Genomic DNA, 15,480 nt, shown 5'->3' with positions numbered 1-15,480 from the left:
CTTTCCCACAATCTACTCCACTGCTCTGGCACAACTGGGCTCTAGACCAGACCGAGGCCTCAGGACTCTTACCACAGTCCCACCAGGTGAGAGTAGAGCACACCTTGCCAGCTTTGGACAGCATGTCTCCACCCATGCCACTCTCTCTGGTGGGGACTTCATGTTGCTGGCTCATCTTAAGCTTATGATATTCTCTGTACACGGGTTGTGACATCAACCCCTATACTGATGATTTGCAAATATGCACTGTGGAAAGGAAATATGACACTGGTCAAAGCACTACGAGAGGGAGGAAGTACTGCTCAGCCAAGCACCATGAGGGATGGAGGTGCTGTCAGCCTGCCACCACTGAATTCTTGGAGAAGTGACTGATCTTGTAAGCTTTACTCAATAAATCATATGTCTCCCAGACAGTCTCCAGACATTTCTTTGGCTTTCCCACAATCTACTCCACTGCTCTGGCACAACTGGGCTCTAGACCAGACAGAGGCCTCAGGGATGTGTTAACAAAAGTAATTCTAAATTTCTTTTGGAAAAATTACCAGATGAGGCTATTTGGTGACATTTTTGTTTGGGAGGCAGATAATAGTACCAAGAGGACTACTTTTACTATTTGATATTAGAAAATAACAGAAAGTTAAAGTAATTTAAAGTAGGTTATTTAAAAAAGATTTGCCAGATACATTTGGAACAGAATAGATAATTTTGAAATGAAAAAAATGAATATATATATGAAATAAATTCATGACAAAGCTCAAATATCTGAAGAAAGGAAAAAAGAATTATTCAATAAATATATTAGCTGTGTGGGAAAAAATCAAATTATATCTTTATCTCACTGTTTCCTAAATTAATACTATATTACTTAACTAACCATTGTTAAAAATTATATATATATATATATATATATATATATATATATATATACACACACACACACATATGTGTGTGTATGTGTCTTTTTTTTTTTTTTGGTGGCACCGGGGATTGAACCCAGGGCCTCAGTACTCTATCACGGAGCTACATCCTCAGCCCCAGTTGTTAAAAGTGAATGGCAAAATTTTTTAGAAATGAGTTTATGAGTTTACAAGATGAAAAACAATGGATTAGGTTGCAAAAAAATATTTATAGATTTGTCTGTGGTAAAAAAGGAAAAAAAATCTAACTCATTTAAGATATAGAACAAGATTGAATGAGATTAATATGCACACTGCAAAGTGAAATGATTTTAAAAATATTTGGAGCCTTATAAAAGTGGATAAAGCATTTTCAGTTGGTGGTCCAATCCAAATTTTACCTTTAGCCCAGTTTTCACTTGAGCATGCTAGAATTTAGTTCATTAGAGCTGTTTTGTTTTTACATAATTGGTGATTTATTCCCCACCATATTTCCACAGCAAAAGTATTTATCACTCTATTGAAAATGAGAGTAGCATCCAGTTGATGCCTGTTCTTTTAAATATTTCCTACCACAGAGGCAATGGCATAGGTACTTAGGACTTTGTGGTAAAACTAAACTCTCTGGGTTGTTGGAGAAGCTCTAAGGATAGAAAGAAGTCATACAGAAAGGAGACAGACTAGAGGTATAAAACTAGGGGAAGGGAGTGAGCCGAGTTGTATTTTTTTTTTAGAGAAAACAGCATGGGCTTTAGAACAGGTAGATGTGGGTTGAACCTCGACTCCTCACTCACTAATGGATATCTCCAGGCAAGTGACTTATTTATTCTGCTCAAAGAAATTAGTAACAGTGGCTGCTGTCCTTGGGGTTTCACAGGGATTAGATCACCAGAGAGAAGTGTGGATTCAGTGCCCCGTTCCTTGCCTTCCTTGCTTTGTCTTTCTACAGTCTCTTTTGCCCTAGCTCTCTAATTTATTCAACAACCTTACATTGAAAGCTTACACTGTACTTGGCTCCTAGAAGGTGCTGAGAATACAAAAAAAACAGACATAGATTCTGTCGCTGGGTTGCTTAAAGTGTCTAGTGTCATGAACACTTAAGCAGAGGAGCCTCAGACAAGGCAGTAAGGGATTGTGGAGGTTTCAAGAAAGTTTCAAGAAAGTGGCCTGGAGAAGCCAAAAAAAAAAAAAAAAAACCAAAAAAACAATTGAGAAAAAGTTATCAAAACAATGCTTTGAGCAGGACCCCCGCTCCCCCCCTTTTCTTCTTCCTCCTCTGAGAGCCCTGAAACTCACATAGTTAGTTCCATGTTCTTGATGAACTTCCTATGCCCATCAAACCAACTTGTCCTAGGAGGACACATGTCAGCTTTATCCATGGATGAAAGGGGAACAGAGTCCAGACTCACACAAATGAAAGTCTAGGTGACTTTTCTTATTACAGTGATGATAGGAGACTATGACATTCCTGACAAAAGGTAATCAATATAAATGATAGGAGCCAAGTACAGATGATAGTAGCCACAAAAAGCATCAAAAAAAAAAAAAAAAGATACTCACTCCATAGGGATGTGGAGCAAGTGAGGTAAGCAGAAAACATGGGGCTGGTGGCTGTGGGGGATGACACCTGTTGGGAAACCTGAGCTGCACAATGACAGTTTCCTATTAATCCTACAGAATAGATGAGGAGTCTCCATCTTGGGGTGTGAATAGTTGTTTGTGAAACTCAGGTTCTTGGGTCATTGTTTCTCTATTGCTGTGGTTTGTAGGACTGTGTTTTTGCAGGGCAACTATCTTTCTGTTGAGGTGCTTTGTCCATTGGTTAGCTCCAAGTTAGCAAATCTTTATCCTGAACACCAGAAGGTCTCACTGTTCTTACCCATTGGTTTGTGTGCTGAATCTAATCTGTCTTCAGCTGCCATATCACTTCTGGGTGCTTCCTATGCATCATTTCAACTCCTACCTCCAGATACCTCATTAGATAGGTAGTTATTATTTCTCCCATCTTGGAGGAGGAAACTTAGATTCAGTGGTCACGGAACCAGTGAGTGGCTCAGCCAGAATTTAAGCTTCTCCCTGGCTCAAAGCCTATACTTTTACTCCTAAATCATGCTATTTAAAAAAAAACACATTTAAATATTGTGGTAAAATATTACCTGACATAAAATTTACCATCTTAGCCATTATTAAGTCTATAGCTCAAGGGTATTAAATACATTCTTTTGTGCAACCATCAGCTGTCTATTTTTTAAGCATTTAAGACAGCAGGGGTATTCAAGTCTTTTGAAAATGGGCCACAAGATCATAATCTGTGTGCATGTGGGCCAGTAAATTTCTAACTGGTAACAATAGCTTGGTGAACAATTATTTTGTTTTTTTAATTTAATTTATTAATTAATTAATTTATTAGTTGTTCAAAACATTACAAAGATTGCAGAATCACATTGGTTACACATCCACATTTTTACATAATGCCATATTAGTAACTGTTGTATTCTTCTGCCTTTCCTATCCTCTACTATCCCCCCTCCCCTCCCTTCCCATCTTCTCTCTCTACCCCATCTACTATAATTCATTTCTCTCCTTGTTTTTTTTTTCCCCATTCCCCTCACAATTATTTTGGTTGTGACTCAAATGAACATCTGACGGTGGGAGATTTATTTATATCGATTATCTTTTGTCAGGAATGTCATAGTCTCCCAACTTCAGGAAATTAAACAAGAATGTCTCACTGTTATGTGATTAATTACATTTGGCTTTAATTATACTTGCTAATTGATCCCAGTCTACAATCTGGATGCAGCAGGCATACTCTGTAAGTGGCAGGCAGGTAAATATACCATGTGGGCCACCTAACTAGATGGAGTAGAGGTTGCTAAAAACCTCAGGTGGAGCACCTGGGAGACAACAGACATGCTAGATTACTGGGAAGGATGGGTGTCAGAATTTCATTAAGTTTTTTCTTCACCAGGTTGAATGTATTTCTTTTGCTTTATACAACACAGGTTCCAAGGCCCTTTATTGAGTATACTGTATACTGCTCTCCATTGTTGACTAACATTTCTTTCCCAGTGTGACATATGGAATGGGACCCAGTACTCATACCACAGTCCCACCAAGTGAGAGTAGAGCACACCTTGCTAGCTTTGGACAGCATGCCTCCACCCATGCCACTCTCTCTGGTGGTGACTTCATGTTGCTGGCTCATCTTGAGCTTGTGATAGTCTCTGTATATGTTGTTGTGACATCAACCCCCATATTGATGTATTTGCAAATTGGCTTTTTGGACTAAGGATTATTAAGGATGGAAAATATGTACAATACTCATGCCCTTGGGGCTTGCTTATGTCCATGAACTTTCCTCCTTTGAACCTAGATCTGACCTCAGAATCCTCCCTACTACGATGCTTCAGTTATTGATTACCAATCACCTCCCAGAGTTGGTTCATGAATACTTCTCATTGATTTGTATATCCTTACTTTACGTTGATTTGTATTATATTTTATTTTATATTTGCTCCATCATGGCAAAGGATAAATAGAGGTACATTAAGGACTAGAAGTGATTGCCAAAAATATTAAAACTTGATAGAATGAATATCACAAGTGTTTGGAGAACTAGTGATTCAGCTTTTTTTTCACTCCCTGTTACTCCTCTCTACTACATGAAACTGGCTTTAGGTTCAGGAGAGGCAGGTGAGAAGGGAAGTAGAGGCATTGCTGTTTTCTCTCCTTTTATTCCAAAAGTCTTATGTGACAACATGTAAGCCTTCATTTATCTCTTCTCTAAGTAACAAAGGCTAGGGAATGGATAGGATGACATCAGTTTATCTTGGTTAGGAGATGCTAGGTTGGGTTGAAGTTTGAAGTTTTGCAAAGTAGTCCTGATATTTAGTCTTCCAGGTAGCAGAGGAGCCTGCAGTATCTGCAGCCACATGCTATTTCTTCACCTTTGCAAAGGGCTCTATGGCTCAGCAGGTTTTGCAATCAAGATATCATTGACTTGATGAATATATAAGAAACATATTAGAGATAGTAAAGCTTGGCATAAACAATCTTCTTTTAATGTGCCAATCCTTCATGTATTTCAAACATCTCATCCTGCAGTTAGGAGGGGTTTCCTTACGTGCCCTTGACTTGGTGGAGAGTGAGTGCAGAGTAGGAGAGACTAGAAGTATCCCATCCAGTACTCCTAGGAGAGTGGAGAGAGGTCAGAAAGCCCTTCATCTTCCAGTTGAGACTGCATGACAAACATCAACAGTCCTCCTCTTTTCAGCCTTGGTTTCAAAAACGAAAATAAATACCTCATTTCTGATTTAGTCTAAGGATTGATGAATGGAGAAACAAAGCTTAAGCTGAAAAGATGGTGGAGTTTTGACTGGAGAACAATATTGTGACTGGAAAAGTCCCCATGGACAATCTGCAAGTCAATCCTTGGTTTATGCAAAGCACCACCTGTGCTCTGTGCTGATGGTGCACATATAATAATTAGCCACACCGAAATGCCAGCTGCATGCCTGGGGTTTAGGGAAAGCTTACCCCTTCCCCCAGAGTTGGGCTGCAGGGATTCCAACTTAAAGAAAAACAAACATATTAGAGACAAGTGTGGAGAGACTGAAAAATCTGTGACTTTTTGGTTTGTAAAAATGCCTTTTGTTTCTGAAGCAACATTGGTGAGAAAAATAAATTTTTTCTCAATACCGGAATTTTTCTTTTTATATTTGTATTTTATATTGGAATGACCAATGGCAATGTTAAAAAAAAGCACAAATGAATTTTGAAATTAGAGAAAATCAGAGCTAGGAGCTAGTTTTGTTACTTGTGGGGGATTTTGGCCAAGTCACTTCACCTTTAGAAGTGACTAAAGCGACAGTCATAGCCACCAGTCAAGGTTGTTGCGCAAATTGCAGTTAGGGGATATGAAACATCAGGCCCAGAATGAATTGTATTGATGTTGATTTTTAAAAAATGCTTTACTCTGCATCACAGTGGGTGGATCTGCAAGCTTTGTACATAACACTAAATCCAGGAAGATATTTGTTTCTTTATATGGTTGAAAAACTAGGTCAAATTTTAAAGTGGGATTAGGAGATCATGTCCTAGATAAATCCTTTCTGATCTATATTGATTTTCCCAGAGAATTAGATCATCCAAACATTTGCAGATTCATTGTAGGCTGCATTAAAGTACCAGATGTTATTGTGACAGACTACTGCCCAGAGGAAAGCTTGATGGACGTTCTGCTCAATGATGACATTCCTCTCAATGGGAGTTTCCAGTAAGAGCCAGGCATTTAAGTGATAAGAAACACAACCAGAGAAATCCTACTATCAAGCTTGTCTTCCATCAATTTTCCTAAGGATTGGTTGCCATGTGAATTATTATTATTTTGGAATGCATTAGGTTGGAAGTGAATGCAATATCTTGTGTTATATTTTGGGTCACGAATAGGTTATTAAACTTAGACAGGGAGAGGTAGGCAGAACAGGAGTTTGAATGGGGCCCACCTTCTGGTACCCAGGTAATACCTGACTGAAGATGCTGGCAGAGTGTCCTGTTTGATATCTAAGTGGTATAGTTACAGGCAACAGCAAGTAGTTCTGCAAGCTATAGGAACTGGCTAGGTCTAATTAACTTATTTAACAAATACTACGCTGGACACTAAAAGTTGGAAAATAAATATTTCCTACCTTAATAAATGTCTTTGTCTTTTGGGAAGACAAATAATCAAAGTTATAGAATAGTAATGAGGTCCTAGAAATGTTTCAGGTATATGGGAATAACATCTAGCTTAAATTGTGAGGACAGAATGATTCATGAAAGTTTTCGCAGAGGAGGTGAGCTGAGGAAGAGTAGAAAAGAAGAAGGGAGAAGAAGAGAGGTCATTTGAAGCATAGGGAACAAGACATGTTAAATGTAGGAGAGGATGCACCAACGTGAGATTGTAAGTTCATTAGTATGGCAAGAGTTTAGAGATGGGAGCAGATATGGGAGGGAAGAGCAGCAAGAAATGAGACCAGAGAGTTAGGCAAAGCCAGATCACAAATGGCACTTGGAACAATCAGTGAAGTATTTAAGATATCATGGTGTTGTGATCAGATTTTTCTAGAAAGATCATTTTGCCTCATGGAAAATCAATTGAGGTGAGAAAGACAGTTGATAGGGAGATGAGTTATTAATGAGTGGCAGTCTTTCTGGCCAACAATGATGGTGGCCAGTAAGGCAGTGGCCTGGGAGATTAAGAGGAAGATGTGTGTTGGAGAGATTCAAAGGAGGCAAAGTTAAGAGAACCAAGGATGCTGGGTACTGAGGAGGGAGGAGTAAAGTATGGGTTCTGGATTCCAGTTTGGGCAACTGGGGAGAGAATGATGACATTTGATGAGATAGAGTGGGGGATTTTACAGTGTGCTCTGTGGAATAGCCACTGGCTGAATTGGATACAACCAGGACTTGTTGAAATAAAAGTATTCTGTGGAGGAAAGTGTTTGGGAAGTACAATAGTAACTAATTTTTAGGTCTTGAGTAGTATAATTCTTTGAAAATCTTCAAGAGAGTGTTTCCAAGCCAATTTGAATCATTTGAATTCATGACCCACCTTGAGAGACAGGTGTCTATAGAACATGGTCTGAAAAATGTTGACCAGACAACTCAGAGAGAGGAGCAGATTTGGGGGGGGGGCAAGATGATGAGATCATTTGAATTTGAGGTTTTTTTCAGATGTTTAGTTGGAAACGAATAATTTTAGAGCTGTTTGGTATTTTGATCTGAAATTCAAGACCTGGCTGGAGTTGAAGATTTAGGAGGAGTCACCATTTGAGATGACTTTTGGAGGAGATTTAGAAAGAGTCAACAATATAGATCACTTTTGAGAGAACGAGGGGAAGACAGGAGGAATGTGTTCAAGCTCTAGGGAGTGTTCACATTTGAGGCGTGTGTGTGGGGAAGGAGTGGGGCACAGAGGGAAGAGAGCGCATTTAAAAGACTGTAAAGGACTGGTTGGGGGCACGGGCAAGAAGCCCAAAAAAGACCACTTGAAGATGAACGATTGTGTCAGTAGCTTTTCCTTGCTGTGACCAAAATACCTGACAAGAGCAACTCAGAGGAGAAAAAGTTTATTTTGGCTCACAGTTTCAGAGGTTCAGTCCATGATCGGATGACTCCATTGCTCTGGGCCTGAGATGTAGAAGAACCTCAGGAGGGAAGGCAAGATGGAGGAGAGCTCTTCTGTTCATGGCAGCCAGAAAGCAGAGAGAGAGAAAGGGAAAGGGGCAGCAGGGAAGATGAACCCTTTCAGGGCATGTCACCTCCTTCAGCCACGCTCCAGCTGCCTACAGTTACTACCCAGTTAAGTCCATTCAAACTAGGATGGACTGATGAGGTAATGACTCTCATGGTCCAGTCATTTCATCTCCAAATATTCCTGCATTGACATCAGAGCTTTTGGAGGACACCTCATGTCCAAACCATAAAAATGATCCAACACTGTCAGGGGCCACCAAGGTCAAGAGATTAAAGGACTAACAAGTATATATTTGGTTTAGCAATAGGGAAGTTGTTAGAGGCTTGATCCATACTAATGGAGTAAGGCGGGCAGATTTTGATTATACTGGGAAGTGGAAACAGGAAGTGACAAGACATTTAAGGGTTTTGGTTGTGAAGGTTAGGGCCGAGGGGAGATTATTTTAAGATGGGAGACATTTAGATGTATAAAAGAAAGAGGTAATAGGAAGGAAGAAGGAGAGATTGAAGGTACAGATCACAGGTAGGAAGGGTTAGGGATTTCTCTTAGCACAGGGTGTTAACCGCTGCCTGAGATGTGAGTCAGGCCAGCAGGCATCAATGTGCACTCATCAGCAGTAGTAGACCTGGGCACAGGTCAGTACACCAGTCCCTTATAGGGTTGAGAACTTTTAAGAGAACCAGGGGTTCAGACTGGGTTCTCAGTTGTGATCAGTTATAGGGCCTCCATTACATGAACTCAGGTACAAAGTGTGTGTGTGTGTGTGTGTGTGTGTGTGTGTGTCTGTGTGTGTAGGCAAGGCAGGATGTCGAGCAAGAATTTTTGTGGGTACAAAATTGAGGATGGCCTAGAAGCTGAGATAATCCTCTCTGAGTCCTACAGTGTTAGGCGGGAGGTCTTGAAATTCCTTCTGCATTGGAGCTTAGAGTATATGTCATTCAACAGTCATTTTTTAGACATAGTCAGTTCTCACATTGACTGTCTTTTTTGGGACCATTCCTATGTGCCAGCCTAGTGGGTTAGGGGGAGTGTTAATAAACTCTAGAGTGTAACTTGTTTACTTTTTCTTCAGCAACCATTTATTTTATTTATAAATAAAAATGGAACATAGCTATGCTCACTTGTTTACATATTTTCTGTGGCTGTTTTTGTGCTACAACAGCGCATTGGAGTCACTGCTACAGAGACTGTATGTCCCACAAAATTGAACACATTTACTATCTGGCCTTTAAAGAAAAAGTTCATGGACCTCTGCTCTATGGTGCGTTCTATACATGACTGCCATATATGGTCAGTTGGGATGAGCAGTGCATTGATTAGTGTTCCCTTGGATTGAGCAGTGGTATTCTGGCATTGAACATGCACAGTGGGCAGACCAAACTTATTTACAGGCAAAATAGGCTGCTTGGGATTTTGTTTAACATACTCAAACTAAAGAAAACAAAGCAACTGGTTGAGTGATATAGATGAACCTGGTGATGGGTCCTTGGGGTTTACTAAATAAACTCTTTGATTTTATACATGTTTGGAATATTTTATAATTAATATAAATAAAAAGAGACATGAACCATGACAGATAAAGACTAAGTCCAAGGTGAGATTGAGGGGGAGTAACCTTGAGGTCGGGAGGTGACAGAAACAGGGAAAGAAAGTCTCACAGATGGCAGAGGACCCAGAGGAACAGGGTGTTTCTGAATCGAAGGACCCTTCTGGTTCATTCTGCTGTATGTGTGAAGACTTAACTAGTATGTTTCTTTGTCTCCAGACCACTGTGTTCCTCAAAGGCTTGTCTAATGTCTACTCAGGGTTAATGACAGGGAGAGAATCTGTGGGAGACCAGTGATAATTCCTAGTGATTTGGGGGTGGCCCTGAGGTATAATGTTCACCTGTGCCTCAGAACTTGAATGCTTTGTCTTTCTTTGTTTAGATTTCCCCTTGTCATTCTGATTATTGAGAACCCACAATCTGGCTAAGGGGCAGACCAGGATTGCCACCATAATCTTCTTCAAATACGATCATGCAGATGATTGGGAGCTTGTGAATTAGTGCTTAGATTCAGACAAGGCTCTTTGAATGAAAATGGTTTAGTTTTTTCACATTGTCTTCTCTTTTCCCTCACATGTTACCTTTATATTCAAATTTAGTTAGGCACATAAATTTTTCCTTAAGTTCAGTCTTGGATGGTTATCACTCTACTTTTTCTACTTGGTGAGTTTATCATTTCTGTTTTCCATGGAGTTCACATGGTCTTAAATCACAATGCCATTTAGGTCAGTTATGATGATGATGACATTGTGACGCTTTTCCAGTTTTATGAGACTGTGCATCCTCATTGAAAATGTATTTCTTTTCCTTAGTGATCCACTTTGGTTTGTAATCATAATAAGATTCCAATGAGTATTGTGGTTCCTACCAATAGTGCCTGAAACAGATGTATCTGTTCCCGGAACCTCCCTTCCTGCTGGATTATGAACCTGCTGCTCCAGGAGATTTGTATAGGTGGTCATTGGTGTTTTAATTCCCTTCCTCCTTCCTTTGTTCCTTTTCTCCTCCTCTTCCTTCTTGTGGTATTTTGGGAATTGAACCCAGGTCCACTTTGCCATTGAGCTATTCCCCAGCTCTTTTTATTTTTTATTTTGAGACAGGAACTCACTAAGTTGCTGAGACTGGCTTCGAACTTGCAATCCTCCTGCCTCAGTCTCCAAGTAACTGGGATTACACCACACCCAGCCCTTCTCTTCTGGAATTGTACTTAATGAAAATGCTTATTATGAACAAGACAGAGTTTTGGGCACTAGAAATTAAAAAAAAAATCAAATGAGGCCAGGTCTGCCTTTGTGGATATTTGGAATAGATGAGTAAGCCAGTTAAGACTAGGGGATAAATGCTAAGAGGAAGGCAAGTTCTGGGTGCTAGAGATGAGTGGCATTAACTAATGGAATGATGTACATGATTATGATGTCAATAGCTAACAACTATTGAGTGTACACTTGCTAAGCACTTTCCCAAGTGCTCCACATCATCACCTCATTTAATCAATATAGCAAGTGTGCAAGGTGGTGGATGCTGTTTTCTTCTCTACCTCACAGGAATCTGAGGGTTGCACAGTGATGAGTGGCAGAGTGCAGATTCAAAACCAGGTTGAAGCCATCCTATCGAATGTGCTCTGGCCGTTCAAAGCAGAAAGAACATCTAGGGTAAGGACTCAGACATGTAACTGTATGTTGTCGATCAACTTTTTATCTTCACACAAAGGTGAGTTGGGCATGAGATCTGAAATCTATTCTTTCCAATTCCAAGATTTAGGACAGTATCTCCAAGCATAAACTGTTAGTTATAATGTAACATTCCATTTCGATTTTGGAGACATAATCCCAGGTTATTAGACAAAACTAAAGAAAAGTAGCAGACTAGAAAAATTGGGATATGTATTTTTGTTACAAAAGTTTAATCTTCATTTTTGTCTGTTGTCCCAGAGAAAAATTAAATGGTCAGAGTGAAATTGCAACCTTTTTGATGAGGGGTTCTAGTATGAGTAAACTCAGTGTGATTCTGTGGGTTTGAATATGGAAACCTTAGGTATGAAAACTTAGAAACATGGGCAATCTATGCCTACTGGTAGGGAGAATATTAAGCAAACAATGTAGCATCAGTATAATCATTCAGGTTAAACACTTAGCAGATGGGTTGAGATACATTATTTTATTTTGTTCAAATATTTTAAAAATTCATAAAGGACAAAGGCCTTTAGCAGAGGAGTTGTTTAAGAATGGGAAGTGCTTCTAAGCTGCCCCTCTGAGGACTGGTGGACGAGGGTGTCAATGGCAGGGCCCCAAAGCACCAGGAGTGGGTGACTTCCCAGGTTGGTTGTTAAGAATCCTTCTTCTGATCAGATGTTAACTTTCAGGGGACTGTCCCTCAGTGTAAAATGAGTTCGACTGTGATTTACTTTACATTCTTCTTTCTGTCTTTTCCATAAGCCTGGACTGAAAAAATGAGCAAAATAAATATGTTTATAAAAGTGAAAAAGATGGAAGTGGATTTGGGACCATATCATGAGGTCCCGAGAAGATGACCACTACTAACTTCCAGGAAGGTACAGACAAGGTTCACATTGTCATTGTGAAATACATGGATAACCAAGAGGAAGTTAGAAAAGGACTATAAATTATAATGAAAATAGCTTGATTACTGCTACATGATCTCATTCTTATAAAGAAAAAAATACAGGCAAACCTGCCCTCCGTTGTTGGAAGTCAGAGCGGGGTCCCCCTGTGTGTGGTAGGGGTGAGATACCAGAGAGGGATTGGGAGAGAGGCTGATGACAGCTCTGGAGCTGGAAATGTTTGGTTTCTGATGTTTCTGATATGGGTGTTGGTGTCCCAGGTGTGCTCAGTCCATAAAAACCTACCAGGCTGTACCTTTATGATTTGTGTACTTTTAAATATATATTCAAATAAAAAATAGTACAATTAATACATTAGTATAGTACCAGTGTGAGGATAGAGAGAAAGATAAAGGAATAAGAATAGTTCTTTTTAAAAACAATTTTAAATTTGTTCTTTTTAGGTATATATGACAGTAGAGTATATTTTGACATATTATACATACATAGAGTATGACTTATTCTAATTAGGATCCCATTCTTGTGGTTGTCCACGATGTAGAGTTTCACTGGTCATGTATTCATAAATGAACATAGGAAAGTTATGTCGAGTTCATTCTATTATTTTATCCCCATTGCCTCCCTTCCCTTCATTCCCATTTAAATTAACTTCTGTTCTTTCCTTCCTCTTGTTGTGTGTAAGCATCTATATATCAGAGAGATATGTGGATTTGGTTTTTTGGGACTGGCTTATTTTGCTTAGCCTGATAGTTACCCATTATGACCATTTACCAGCAAATTCTATAATTTCAACCTTCCTTATGGCTCAGTGACATTCCATTTTGTATATATACAACATTTTCTTTATCCATTCATCTGTTGAAGGGCACTTAGTATGGTTCTATTGCATTGTCATTGTGAATTGAGCTGCTATGAACATTGATGTAACTGCATCACTGTAGTATGCTGATTTTAAGTCCTTGAGTATATTATAACAAGGAGTGGGAAAACTGGGTCAAATGGTGGTTCTATTCCAAGTTTTCTGAGGAATCTCCATACTGCTTCCCAGAGTGGTTGTATGTGGTGTATATACTCAGCCATAAAAAAAATAAAATTTTGGCATTTATTGGTAAATGGATGGAAAGGGAGAATAAGCAAACAAATAAAGATAAGCTACACACGGCACATTCAGAAAATTAAGGGTGGAATGTTTTCTCTTATATAGAAAAGCTAGAGCAAAATAGGGGAAAAAGTGTGTGGAGGGGTTGGATATCACAAAGATATAGGGAAGATCAGTGGAATAGAAGAAGATCAAGAGGGAGAGAAGAGTGATAGATAGGAAAGTGGAGGAAATGTGGAATGAATTTAACAAAATCATGCTATGTTCATATATAAATATACTACAGGGAATGTCACCTTTATGTATATGTAGAAAATACCAATTAAAAACAATCAATCAAACAAACAAACAAACAAACACAAGTGACGGGAGGATCAGTAGGGTTGGAGAACAGAGGGGAGAGTAGAAGGGAGAGTAGGGGAGGGAAAGGGATGGAGAATGGAGACTGAAATGGAGTAAATCAAGTTCCATGCATGTATGATTTTGTCAAAACGAACCCAACTACTATGTACAACTACTATCTCTAATAAAAAATCAATCTTTCTAAAAAAAAAAAAAGACTAGATAGTCCTAAAATGGACCAAAATAGATAAGCTAATTTAGTGTTTTATAAAAATGGTATTTCAAATAAGTGATGAAAGGAGAGTCTATTTATAGAAGGGATTTAAGACAATGTTCTAATCCTTCAGCAAAAATAGCATTAGATCCCTAGTGCACACCCTTAACCAAAATTTAATGTGGGACAGTTTAAAATTTCCAATATTAAAAACATGAAACTTTAGAAGTACTAGAAGAAAATATCCATGTATGTAAACATGTGCATCATACCATCATGAAAACCCACAGACAAATGTGTAATTGAGAAAAGTTATTTCTAACGTCGTAGGGAGTATAAATAACAAATGAGTTCAGGTTGTTATCCATAGTCTAGTGGATATTAGCAATGTAAATATGAAAATAACTTTCAATTATAGACAAGTCTGTAATGAACATTTAAATTTATTTTAAAATGTGATCTACATTTAATGAATCAGATTTATTTGGAAGAATTGCCTTTCTTTCTACAAGGTAGTTATAACCTCACAGAATTCACAAATGTGGGTCTAGCTGAGTTTACCTGAATTGTCATTGTGAATTGAGCTGCTATGAACATTGATGTAACTGCATCACTCCACTCTGCAAACAGTGACTGCTTTTGTGGAGCCAGAGCAAGGTGTGTGAATTTTCAGTTTGCTCTGATGAGAGGTTTTACATCAAAATGATCTATGTTCCTTTTTGCAGCTATGCCATCATTTTGTTGGAGATTGTCACTCAAAACGACCTAGTCTCATTAAGACTTAGTTAAATATATCTTTAAGTGAACCATCAAGGAGTCAGTGTCTCTATTGCTTAGAGGTGAACACCATGCCTTACCCTACCTGAGGACAATGTTTTATCTGATTTGTTCATATTTGTTTAAAATGAAATAATACAGATAGCATATTGGCAATAAGCATCTTAACTGTGTAATATCAGGCAAACATTGCCTTTGGTTCCTTCAGTAAAGTGGAAAGCATATCACCCCAGTTCCAGCAGCTGTTACAGCTGTCTTGGCCCCAGCCATGCCCATACACTTCCTCTTATAGTCTCTGTGAGTGGAAGTGCTTGGCTCTGGGTCTCAGCTCTGATGTTTAGGATGGGGCTCTGGGAGAGTTACTAAACCTCTCAAGGTTCCCCAAACCTCAAACTTCCACAAAGGCAATAGAGAGGAACTCCAGTACCGTAGCAAGGATCAGATGAGAAAAACTGTACACAGGGGTTCAATAAATATTAGTGATGCCAAGTCTGGTTCAGAACGAGGACACACAATTTGCATATATCTATTAAATTCTGACACTCGATTTGAGGGGGAATAGGATGGTATGTCTTTCCCCAGCGCCTAGACAAGCAAAAAGAGACAGATACATAGATATTATAATTATACAAGTATATTTTTGGAATGGCATATACTTTGGACTTGAGCAAGCATTGAACAAGAATCCCAGACTGTAAGGTCCTCTGGGTATGGGAGGAGTTCCGCCTACCCAAATCTAGGCATATTGAATTGAAGGAGAGCAGAACTAAAAATACTCTGGCTGC

The sequence above is a fragment of the Ictidomys tridecemlineatus genome, chromosome 4 (assembly GCF_052094955.1).
Source record: "Ictidomys tridecemlineatus isolate mIctTri1 chromosome 4, mIctTri1.hap1, whole genome shotgun sequence".
Taxonomy (NCBI): Eukaryota; Metazoa; Chordata; class Mammalia; order Rodentia; family Sciuridae; genus Ictidomys; species Ictidomys tridecemlineatus.
Note: the sequence above shows the minus strand (reverse complement) of the source record.